The following is an 11,207-nucleotide window of genomic DNA, read 5'->3' on the forward strand; positions in this document are numbered from 1 at the left end:
TCCTTATCCATAAATTTCATTCTCTCAAGCTCAAATTCATTTATATAATTATGAATCACTAATGAAAATAATAATTCTTGGTCATAGATATTTCAAGAAACTAATTCAAGAATCTCAAGAAAGGTTTTCTTGATTGTTTGCCTTCAAGCTAGGGTTTCAAGACTTCTAATCAAGATTCTTCAAGAAACTTCTTCTTCCAGGAATGCAAGGCAATCGTAGTGTAGGACTAGTTCTTCCTCACGCCTTACATCTACTTTCAGATCACTAAAAGTGCAATCTAGGATTCTTTTCCTAGATCTAAGTATTCTTGAGATAAGTTGATTTTGAGTTCTTGAGTTCATATTTCTTGTTATAATTCTATTCCTAATTATTGAATTTGTATATTGTAATTGAGATCATAGACCTGATTTGTTCATGTTTATATTTTAGCATAAACCCTATTTGAATTATGAATTTTGAAAAGTTTTTTGTTATAGCCAACACTTGAGTTCTTAAACATAGTTTTGAGGAAGTAAGTATGAGAATGAGACGAGTCGTATACATGAGTACGTATTGTTATGTCGACCCTTGAGTCAAGTCATTCATTCCCATAAATTCCACATGAACTCTATAAATCGAGTATCTTTTAGAGGAGTAGTATCTTCAACTTCTAAGTTCTTGAGTATTGAGTTCCTAACACTTTTGAGAATATATTCCTAATTATGGGACTACTACATATCACCCATGAAAGTCATTGATTTGAGTAGTTCATGTCCATAATTCCGCATGAACCCGATGAGTTGAGTAGTCTTGAGATGAGAAGTATAATTTAGTACTTGAGTTGAGTAGTTCTTGCCCATAATTCTGCATGAACCCTTCGAGTCGATTATTCTTAAGATGAGTAGTATCATTGAATCCTTGAGTTCAAGAGTCATTGAGTTCCAAGTATTGAGTTCTATGCATGGTTATTGAAAACCTTTAATTGAGTCGTTCACATCCATAATTCGGCATGAACCCAATCTTAATAAGTCTTTTTACAAATTGTTTTATAACTTGTTTTATAGAATTGAAAAGTTGAGTTTGAGAAAGACAAGAGTTGAGTTAATTTTTTCAAAATTAATTTATGGGAACTAGGTATTCCAAATAGTAAATGTTTACACATTTATAAAAGGAGGAAACTGATATTTCTAAAAGAGATTTGAGCAGTTTGAGTATCATCTCTTTTAAGAGAATAATTTTTGAGTAATAATCTCAAAACCCTGAAAAAGTTATGTTCTTAAGAATATATGAGCTAGTATATTTTGAGAGTAACATTCATATTGATATGGGGGAGTGCTCATACAATTCACAGCCCCCATAAACCATGTTTCAACGTGGGTAGAAATGTCATAATTTTAAGATGATTCCTTAATGCTTTTTAGTATAGACTAGTGGATCCACATAGTAGTATGTTCTATACCCCAACACAATATAAGACAATTCAGGCACTGTGCGCTAAACAATATATCCTCACATAGCTAATAGTGATGATTGTGAATTAGATTATCTCCCACAGTGTTATATTCTGTTTTTATATACAAACTAAGTTATCATTGTATTCTTCAATACATTGAGTTGATATCTATTGTTTTAAAAGTTTCTCATATATTGCATATTTTATTTTTGCTTTATCTTGAGTTGAGTATCTTATTGTTGAGTTGAGCCCTATTTCTCTGAGTTGAGTTAAACTATGTTTCACAGTGTTGAGTCTCTTATTAATGAGTTGAAAGATGTTTCATTGAGTTGAGATGAGTGAGTTGAGAAAAGGTAAGTATGTTTTGTTTCCATCAGTTCAAGCTTATGTTTATGTTTTAAAATTACCCTTACATGCTCATATATTCCATGTACAAAGCCATTTGACTTTCATCATTTCCTAATGTAGATACGAATATTCAGGATCATCAATAGGCATTTCGTTAAGGTCATGTTACATTTTAGTCAGGTTTGGTGAGCCTTCTTATATGCTGGAGTAGTTTTCCTTTATCTTAGAGTTATTAGTTTTAAGATGTCATGGGTCTTGTCCCAAAATCCTTCGGTAATAGTAGAGGCTTCATAGATAAACAACGTTGAGGAGTTTCTGTATTTACTTTTATTTCGAGTATTGGTACAAACCTTTAAAAGGTTGAGATTCGACTCTATTAAAGTTATTTCTGTTTTAAGCTTTTGTATGCTTGACTTAGTCTTTCGCTTGTTTCCATCCAGAATGGGGGTTTGGTTGGAACCAGCAATTCTTCTCGAGTGACGACCAAGTCTAGGGAGTAGGCTTTGGTCATGATAAGAAGTCCATAGTTTTCGGTATTCTATTTACCCAGGAGCCACCAAGATGTACCGTGATTTACGGGAGGTCTATTGGTGGAATGGGATGAAGAGGGATAATGTGGGATTTGTGGTCAAGTGTCCAAATTGCGAACAAGTAAAAGTTTAGCATAAGAAATCGGGAGGTTTATCCAAAGAGATGAGCATTCCTACTTGGCATTCCTACTTGGAAGTTGGAAGACCTGAATATGGCCTTCATAGTAGGATTACCACATACCTAATGATAATATGATTTGATTAGGGTTATAGTATACCGAATGAAAAAATCATCCCATTTTGTTTGTGTTAAAGTTTCTTATTTGGCGAAAGATTATGGTAAGTTATATTTGAGGGAAATGGTATGGTCATGGAGTGCCCTTGTCTATTATGTCCGATAGAGGTACTCTATTTACTTCTCAGTTTTGGAAGTCATTCCAAAAGGGTTTTAGCACTAAAGTGACGCTTATCACGACTTTCACCACAAACCTATGGGCAAGCGGAGCAAACTATCTATACTTTGGAAGATATGTTGAGAGTTTGTGTTAGATTTCAAGGGAAATTGGGATGATCACTTGCCATTGATTGAATTGTCTTATAATAGCTACCATTCTAGTATTGGTATCTCTCTTTGAGGCTCTTTATGACAGGAGGTGTAGATCTCCTATAAATTGGTTTGAGGTGGGTGAAGTTGACTTGTTAGTTCATTAGGTTGTGGAGAAAGTCTGAATTATTAGAGAGAGGTTGAGAACATCCCAAAATCGAAAAAGTTCTATACTGATATTAGAAGAAGAAACCTTGAGTTTGATATTAGTGATTGGGTTTACTTGAAAATATCACCCATGAAGAATGAGATAATATTTGGGAATAAAAAGAAGCTTAGTCCCCGATATGTAGGCCCATATAAAATTTTGAGACATGTTGGTATGGTTGCTTATGAGCTTGAGTTACTGAATGGATTGGTTAGGGTGCATCCAGTTTTCCATGTCTTTATGCTTAAAAAGAGTGTTGGAGATTCGACATGCATAGTTCCTCTAAAAGGTTTGGGGGTTGATTAAAGTCCCTCTTAGAATGAGGTATCAGTGGGGATCTTACACCGCAAGTTAAGAGTTGAGAAAAATAGGAGTTGCTTCCGTGAAAATATTGTGGAGGAATCATTTAGTTGAGGGTTCTATTTGGGAGGTAGATATGATTGTCATGACCTGAGAGCACCCCCTAGTCGTAACACAACGTATTCAACCTCAAAGAGGTCTTATACAAACCCTTAGAATTCATTCGTCACATAGGCATTAAAAATGGTGTGGAATTAAAACTTTTCACAATAGATCAATGATAGGAAACTCTTTTATAAAACGAGGGATACTAAGTCTCAACATTACCAACTTAGACAAATCTCAACACCATAGGGTCATAACCCATTACATTTAAAGAAAACTACTAAAATTCTATTACATGATTTTAAAAAACCATATAAGATAATTGTCCTCGAATCTTTGAGGACATACCAAAGATTGAGGATAGAAAATACAAGCACTTAAATCTAGAATGGATCCTCTAGTTGCCACAACCTACACTTTCTAGTAAAGATATGGATAAATGGTGTTAGTACAAATATGCAATAAGTATGATGACCATGAAAAAACATGCAAAAAGGGAAATAATTTGAGGTAAGTGCTTTTCATGCTATTTTTGTAAATTATCATACACAAGTATGAGATACACACTACAAGTCAATATTAACATATAAGATATTACCACCAATATAAGACATGGCCGTATTAATCAAGTAACTCATTTCATCATTTTTGACCCTCCACCTAAGGTTATCCTAAGACCCACCTAAATAAGACATGAAGTGGCCTCCCATACAAACTCTTTATACACACCTAAGTGTTCCTCAATACTAAGTGTTCTAATAAGTCAAAATTTACAAGTAGAGACATTTAAGGAGACATTCATCCATTTTGGGGACTTGACATAATGGTCTTTAAAGACCTAGGTAACTCACTTTAGTATCTTTTAAACCTACTCTTGCCATGTGCAGATAGCATCCCATACTACTACCACATATTGTACAATCAATCCAATAACTAGAGTGCATATCCCACATGATAGAAATACACGTTAACTGACATAGACCACACTAGCTAGCCATGGAATCCGGTGTCATAAGACCCCACACCATGGAAAGTATTCTACTTACCAAGGGTAGAACTAATAAGCAACCCATGTAGGCACATGGTTTAGGGGATGTCCAAAGATTTTCATTGGACTCTTTCCTTTTACACGGGAAGATATACCGTCTTAACCATATCCACTCGGTGCTAGCCTTAGTTCCGATAGAGTATTTCATTCACATGTGTGTACTAGAGAGAGCACCAACATTAGGTCTACCGACCCATAGTACTTCTACCAAGAAGGGCACCATGCTTAGATCTACCGATCAAGGTTCATTAAGGATAACTCATTTAATTTTTTAGATAAGGTTTTCTACCATTACAATTCACCATATCTAAGTCTATCATATCACACAAGTATGAGGGACCATCATAAGGCCTTTTGCTTCAAGGTTGTTCATTCTCTTAGGGATCTAGAATCATCAAGAAGGGGAACCATTCTTAGATCTACAGGTTCAAGACATATCCTAGAAGCCTCATTAATCATTCATAGTAAAGACACCATTCTTAGGTCTACCGATTCCAAACATTCATTCATTTGTTACTCAAGAAAAGGATGTATAATCCTACCGAGTCAAGAGATCACATTCAATATGTTTCATGCATCAAGGAGAGGAACCTAAGTCTACCAACCAAGATACAACATCACAAAATAGAGACCCTTCACATTTTAACATCAACACATATGAGCATTATGAGAGAATCATACTTAACATCACAATACTATAACACTTCATACGGGATATCCTTGAGATCACCTGAACACCTTCACGTAATACCTTACATTTACCTTCACATGCAACTACCCAATTCATCATATAATGCGTTAAAGGCCATGGTCACAATGCATAAACAATAAGTAAGCACCGCCACCATAAGTGGACCAGACCATACAAGAACAATTTCCAATATAACAAGAGGATTTAGTTCAACTTACTCTTCACCCAATCCATAGTCACCATTGCTCAAGTCTAAAAAAGTTCATCATAGGATAGGTATAGATAACAATAGATATCAACAATAAAATACAATCTAAACACAATTCAATCCATATCCAATTATAACCATAAAACCCACTTTGTAAGCCAACTTTAGGAATATAGTGAAATCATGGGTTCATAGAATTTTTCCCTTAAAATCATAAATAAAAAATCATTGTAATCATAGTTTATCGATTGAAAATGCTTGATTCACGAATCCATGAGTTTGAGTAAGAAATGCGGTTTTTCACAACCAAATGTAGTTGAATGGAACAGCAGGCGGGTTACACGTTCCACTGTGCCGAGATGTGAGGTGCAGGTGGTGATGATCACCCCGGGGTATGCGCTAGCGCCCTTGACAGGCACTCCAGAACCCGCCAACGCTCGTGAAAACCCGGGTCGGTCGGTCCTCCATTCATCCGACCGGAGGTATGGATAACGAGGCCACTACACATAGGAACTTCCATCAACTGATCAATGGTTACTTCCGCTGATGCTGCAACAGTATGGTACCAAGAGACCCATTTCAGCCATCTTCAAAAACTTGAAAACCATTTGAAGATTGGCTCTAAAGTGGAAACTATCTTTAGATAAAGAGTCACCATAACTTAAATATGAATTACCCACTAAATATAAGAAGAAAACGCTTGAAATATTCAACCCTAGCCCTAACTTTTTTCTTAGGCTTGAATTGTGTTCTAGAGAGAACTGTTTGAGAGAGGGATTTTTAAAGAATGAATTCTAAATGGTAGTTTGATTGTTTTAACATACTCAAATTACATAAAATACATAAAATAACCACCCAATTATTTAATTATACAAGGGTAGAATTTACCAAACCACCCTTGGCTTGGCCGAATTGCACAAGTAAAACAAGTGGTGACTTACGCACCCTACCTACCGACCGTAGGTGGGGTGAAAGGCCTTCCAACACTTAGTAGGTCTGGTCAGAGCCACATAAATGGAAAACAAGCCTTCAAAGGCTAAGTTTGGACCTACGCCCACCATGTACGGTCCATCACCCGAGTTAAGGGGTGTAGGTTGCCACCGTAACTCAAGCTGTTTTGACAGCTTTAGGATTTAACTTAGGGTCCTCCTCAAGGACCCTTAGGGTAGTCCTTGTGGAGTCGTACCCAAAAGTTACACATTATTATATAAGTACTAGGGTCTTCTTTACATGTTTTAGACTACAAACATCACACTAATTTAAATACAACATACTAGAACATACTAGCATCCAAACGACTAGTTTCCGAACGTCATTGACGTCTCTTGAAGTTTCACTTCTAAAACCACCAAAATAACTTCTAAAGTCATTTTTGACCATTTATACAAGTTTACCAACTCATGAAACACATGCTAAGTCCTAGTTCATCCTATTTCATTTTTAGCGTTATTACATTATACCCCACTTCAGAAACATTTGTCCTCAAATGACAGTTAAAACACATAAAGGGTTAACAACTCAAGACTATCAACCCACACTTATATATGAAACATCATTATATAGCACACAAATAGGAGAAAACATCAACTCCACATAGAAAGTCTTAAACATACAACAAGAAGGTCGGAACAATATGCACAAACTCATTATGCATGGAACTTCACACTTTCCTCATTTCATATTAGAGGAAATTCATTCTCCACAACACATTATTCTCACTTTAACATTATTAAGCACATCATGAAAATTTCTCATAGAAGCACAATTATGCAACATTTTCAAAAATACATATTGAGCATATTCAACATTTCTACTCATGCGATATTTAAGCAAATATACACACATCAACATGAGGGACACAACTTTATGAAAACTCATTTTCTCATTTAACAAGAATCCATTTAAAACATCATACAATTAAGAGAAAACATGGAAACTCATTTTTTGACACAAGACTCTAGAATATGTCTCATGCACTTCAATCTATAAAAGATCCTTTAGTTGCCAAAACCTACACTTTGTAGTAAAAACATGGAGAAATGGTGTTTGTACAAATATGCTCCAAGTACGATGACCATGCAAAAACATGAAAAAAGGAAGTTTATTTGAGGTAAGTGCTTTTCATGCTATTTTGGTAAAAACTTTATATCCAAGTATAAGAAACACATTAAAAGTAAATATTCATATATCAAATACTACCATAATACTAGATATGGCCATATTCATCAAGTAACCCATTTCATCATTTTTGACCCTCCATATAAGGTTATTTTAAAAGCCACCTAAGTAAGACATGAAGTTGCTTCCCTTGCAACCTCTCTATACACACGTAAGTGTTCCTCAAGACTACCAAATATAGACACCTTTCCTTTTCAACACAACCCAATAAATCAAAATTTATTAGTAGAGACATTTAGGGAGGCATTCATGCATTTAGCGGACTTTACATAATGGTCTTTAAAGACCTAGTAAGATCACTTTAGTATTTTCTAAGCCTACTCGTGCCATGTGTAGATAGCATCCGATACTACTACCTACACGTTGTAGAATCAATCTAATTACTAGAGTGCACATCCCACATTATGGAAATAGGCGTTAACAGACATACACTACACTAGCTAGCCATGGAATCGGTGTCATAAGACCGACACCGTGGAAGGTATTCTACTGTCGTTGGGTAGAACTAATAAGAAACCCATGTAGGCACATGGTATAGGGGATATACAAGGACGTTCATTGGACTCTTACTTTTTATACAGGAAGAGACACCGTCTTAACCATATCCACTCGGTGCTAGACTTAGTTCCCAAGGAGTATTTCATTCACATGTGTGTACTAGAGAGGGCACCAATATTAGGTCTACCGACCCATAGTATTTCTACCAAGAAGGGAACCATGCTTAGGCTAACGATCAAGGTTCATTAAGGATAACTCATTTACTTTCTTTGATAAGGTTTCCTACCATTGCGGTCCACCATATCTAAGTCTATCATTTCACAAAAGAAGGAGGCACCATCATAAGGCCTACCACTTCAAGGTTTTTCAATCACATAGGGATCTTGTCTAATCAATAAGGGGCACCATTCTTAGGTATACTTATTGAATATATAGCCTAGAAGCCTCATTAATCATTCATAGAAAGGGAACCATTCTTAGGTCTACCCATTCTAGACATTCAACTCAAGAGAAGGATGCCTAAGCCTTCCAAGTGAAGATATCACCTTCAATATGTTTCATGCATAAAGCATAGACATCAAATTATACAAAAATGATACAACAACACAATATAGAGACCCTTCACATTCTAACATCAACACATAAGAGCATTGTGAGAGAATCATACTTCAAATCAAAATACTATAACATTTTATACAAATTTTCCTTGAGATCACATGAACACCTTCACATAATCCCTTACATGTACCTTCACATTCTAATAACCAATTTATTATATAATGCCTTCAATTCCATGGCACGGTGCATAAATAATAAGTAAACACTGCCACCATAAGTGGACTAAACCATACAAGAACAATTCCAATATAACAAGAGGATTTAGGTAAACTGATGTAATTCCTAGAAAATGACTTAGGTAAAGTTAGAGACTAACATGTTTTTAATGAGGGTATAAGCTCCTAAAATGTTCTATAATGTGGTATTTAGGCAGTGTCTAATGATTTAGTTGCATTGGAAGTCAAACGTCAAGGAACGACTATGGCGTTCGACGACAAAGTCACCTATGTGCCTCATGTGTGGTTATGTGCTTATGTGTGTGTTTCATGAGTTAAATGAGGTCATTATATGAGTTATTATAGTGTTTATACGTAGTGTGTGAAGTTTTGTGAAGTTTAGAGGACAAACGTCAAAGAATGTCCATGACGTTTGAAAGGTTTGCCTTGAAATGACCTTGTGTGTCTATGCATGTTTCGTGGAGTTTTACGTGTTCGTTCTGGATGAAATTCATGTGGGAGGTCCTAAACTCGTATACAAAGATATTTGGTTTGGAAAAGTCCGAGAAAACATCCCTACAGACCAACAAAGGGTACTTGAGGAAGGATTCTTTCCTTGAAACCAAGACTGTCAAGACAGCCCCAAACGACTGAGGCAAACGACGACTCGTGGGCGAGTCGACATCCCATCGATGGGTGTCGTGGGTCAGTACTTAGGCGTGGGAGAAGTACAATCCAAGGACCAGCCTCAGTCCTAAACCACGGACCAACAGAACGGTACGTTGGTTGGGAGACGCTCCGTTGGTGGCCATCTGTCGATGGTGCTCTCAACCTGCGCAGTTACTGTTAAGTTCAAGGGGTGAATTGGTAAATTCACCCCACTTCCAAATAATACTTTGGGAGTTTCCTAAAGGGTATTTTGGGTATTCTAAACATGTTTATAACCCTTTAACACTTAGAAGAATTCATTCTTCAAATCAAAACCCAAAATCCCTTAGAAATCACTATAAGAAAAAGCCTTATTCAAGTCCAGCGGTTAGGGATGGACAAATATCTAGTCCCTAAATGTATATCTATACGGACGAGATATGTTTTTGGTCCCTAATTCTCGATTTTATAGTGAATGGACTAAATATGGTCCCTAAAGTGATGTTAAACTGGTCCCTATACCCCAAACTAAACGGGACATAGCATTAATATTAAAATTTTACTCTTAAAAAGAGTGAAATAAATAAAGAAAAAACTAAAGGTAAACTTGAAGTTTAAAGACCTACTTGATGTCTCAAAACCCTAATAAACGCCATCTTAGATGAGCGATTTCTACAACTCTCTTTTAAGTTCTCCACAAACCACCGTCCCTTCTACTTTTGAATTTAGTAGAAGTTTCAAGGTCGAGTGTGGATCCATATACAGACACCATTGATCTCTTCGAATCTCTCTGTTTGGTGATGTTTTGATTATATCCAATTCAATTTTTCTTTTTATTTTATGTTTTGCCTCATAGTTTTGTTTCGCGTTAATCTTTCAAGAAAATTAAATTGGAATTCCATATTCAAATTATTTTAGATGAAGTTTCCTCTTTTCGAGTGGTATTGATTCATGAGTTAGGGTTATCTTTGCTATTAACATCTTGATTCTTCAAGTGAGAATTATTTTATGAATGAGGGTTAGTTTTGAGATTATTATATTTATATGGGATAATTGTATATAATACCAAACTAATAACCTAAAATAAATGGAGTAGCTACGGTTTGATTTAATTGTGCTCCATAGCAAACATTAGACAAAGTTTGCCAGTCGCCTCTCTCCCAAGATCTCGCTCGCCACTCTCCCATTCTCGCTCGCCACTCTCCCTTTGCTTGTCTCTCTCGCTTTATATACAGAAGTGTATAAATTATGTTTCTGTTTTGTATAAAGCGAGAGAAAATTGTATATACACATGCAAAAACATATATCTTCGTGCTATACACTTAATTATACAATCTACAAACATTTTACTTCAATTCAATGGTAGATAAATGCAAATTTTATACAAATATTGCAGCGAAATAGGCCAACGAATTATACAATTGCGAATTATACAATTGTAGTGAAATACAATTTTCTCTCGCTTTATACAACAGAAGTGTATATATTATGTTTCTGTTTTTGTATAAAGCGAGATAAAAACATATATCTTCTTCCTATACACTTATAATTATGCAATATACATACATTTTACTTCGATTCAATTGTATGCAAAACAAATTTTATACAAATATTGCAGCGAAATAGGCAGCGAATTATACAATTGTGCATTATACAATTACAGTGAAATAGGATAGCGAATTATACAATTGCAGCG

This window comes from Solanum pennellii, chromosome 9 (assembly GCF_001406875.1).
Source record: "Solanum pennellii chromosome 9, SPENNV200".
Lineage (NCBI taxonomy): Eukaryota > Viridiplantae > Streptophyta > Magnoliopsida > Solanales > Solanaceae > Solanum > Solanum pennellii.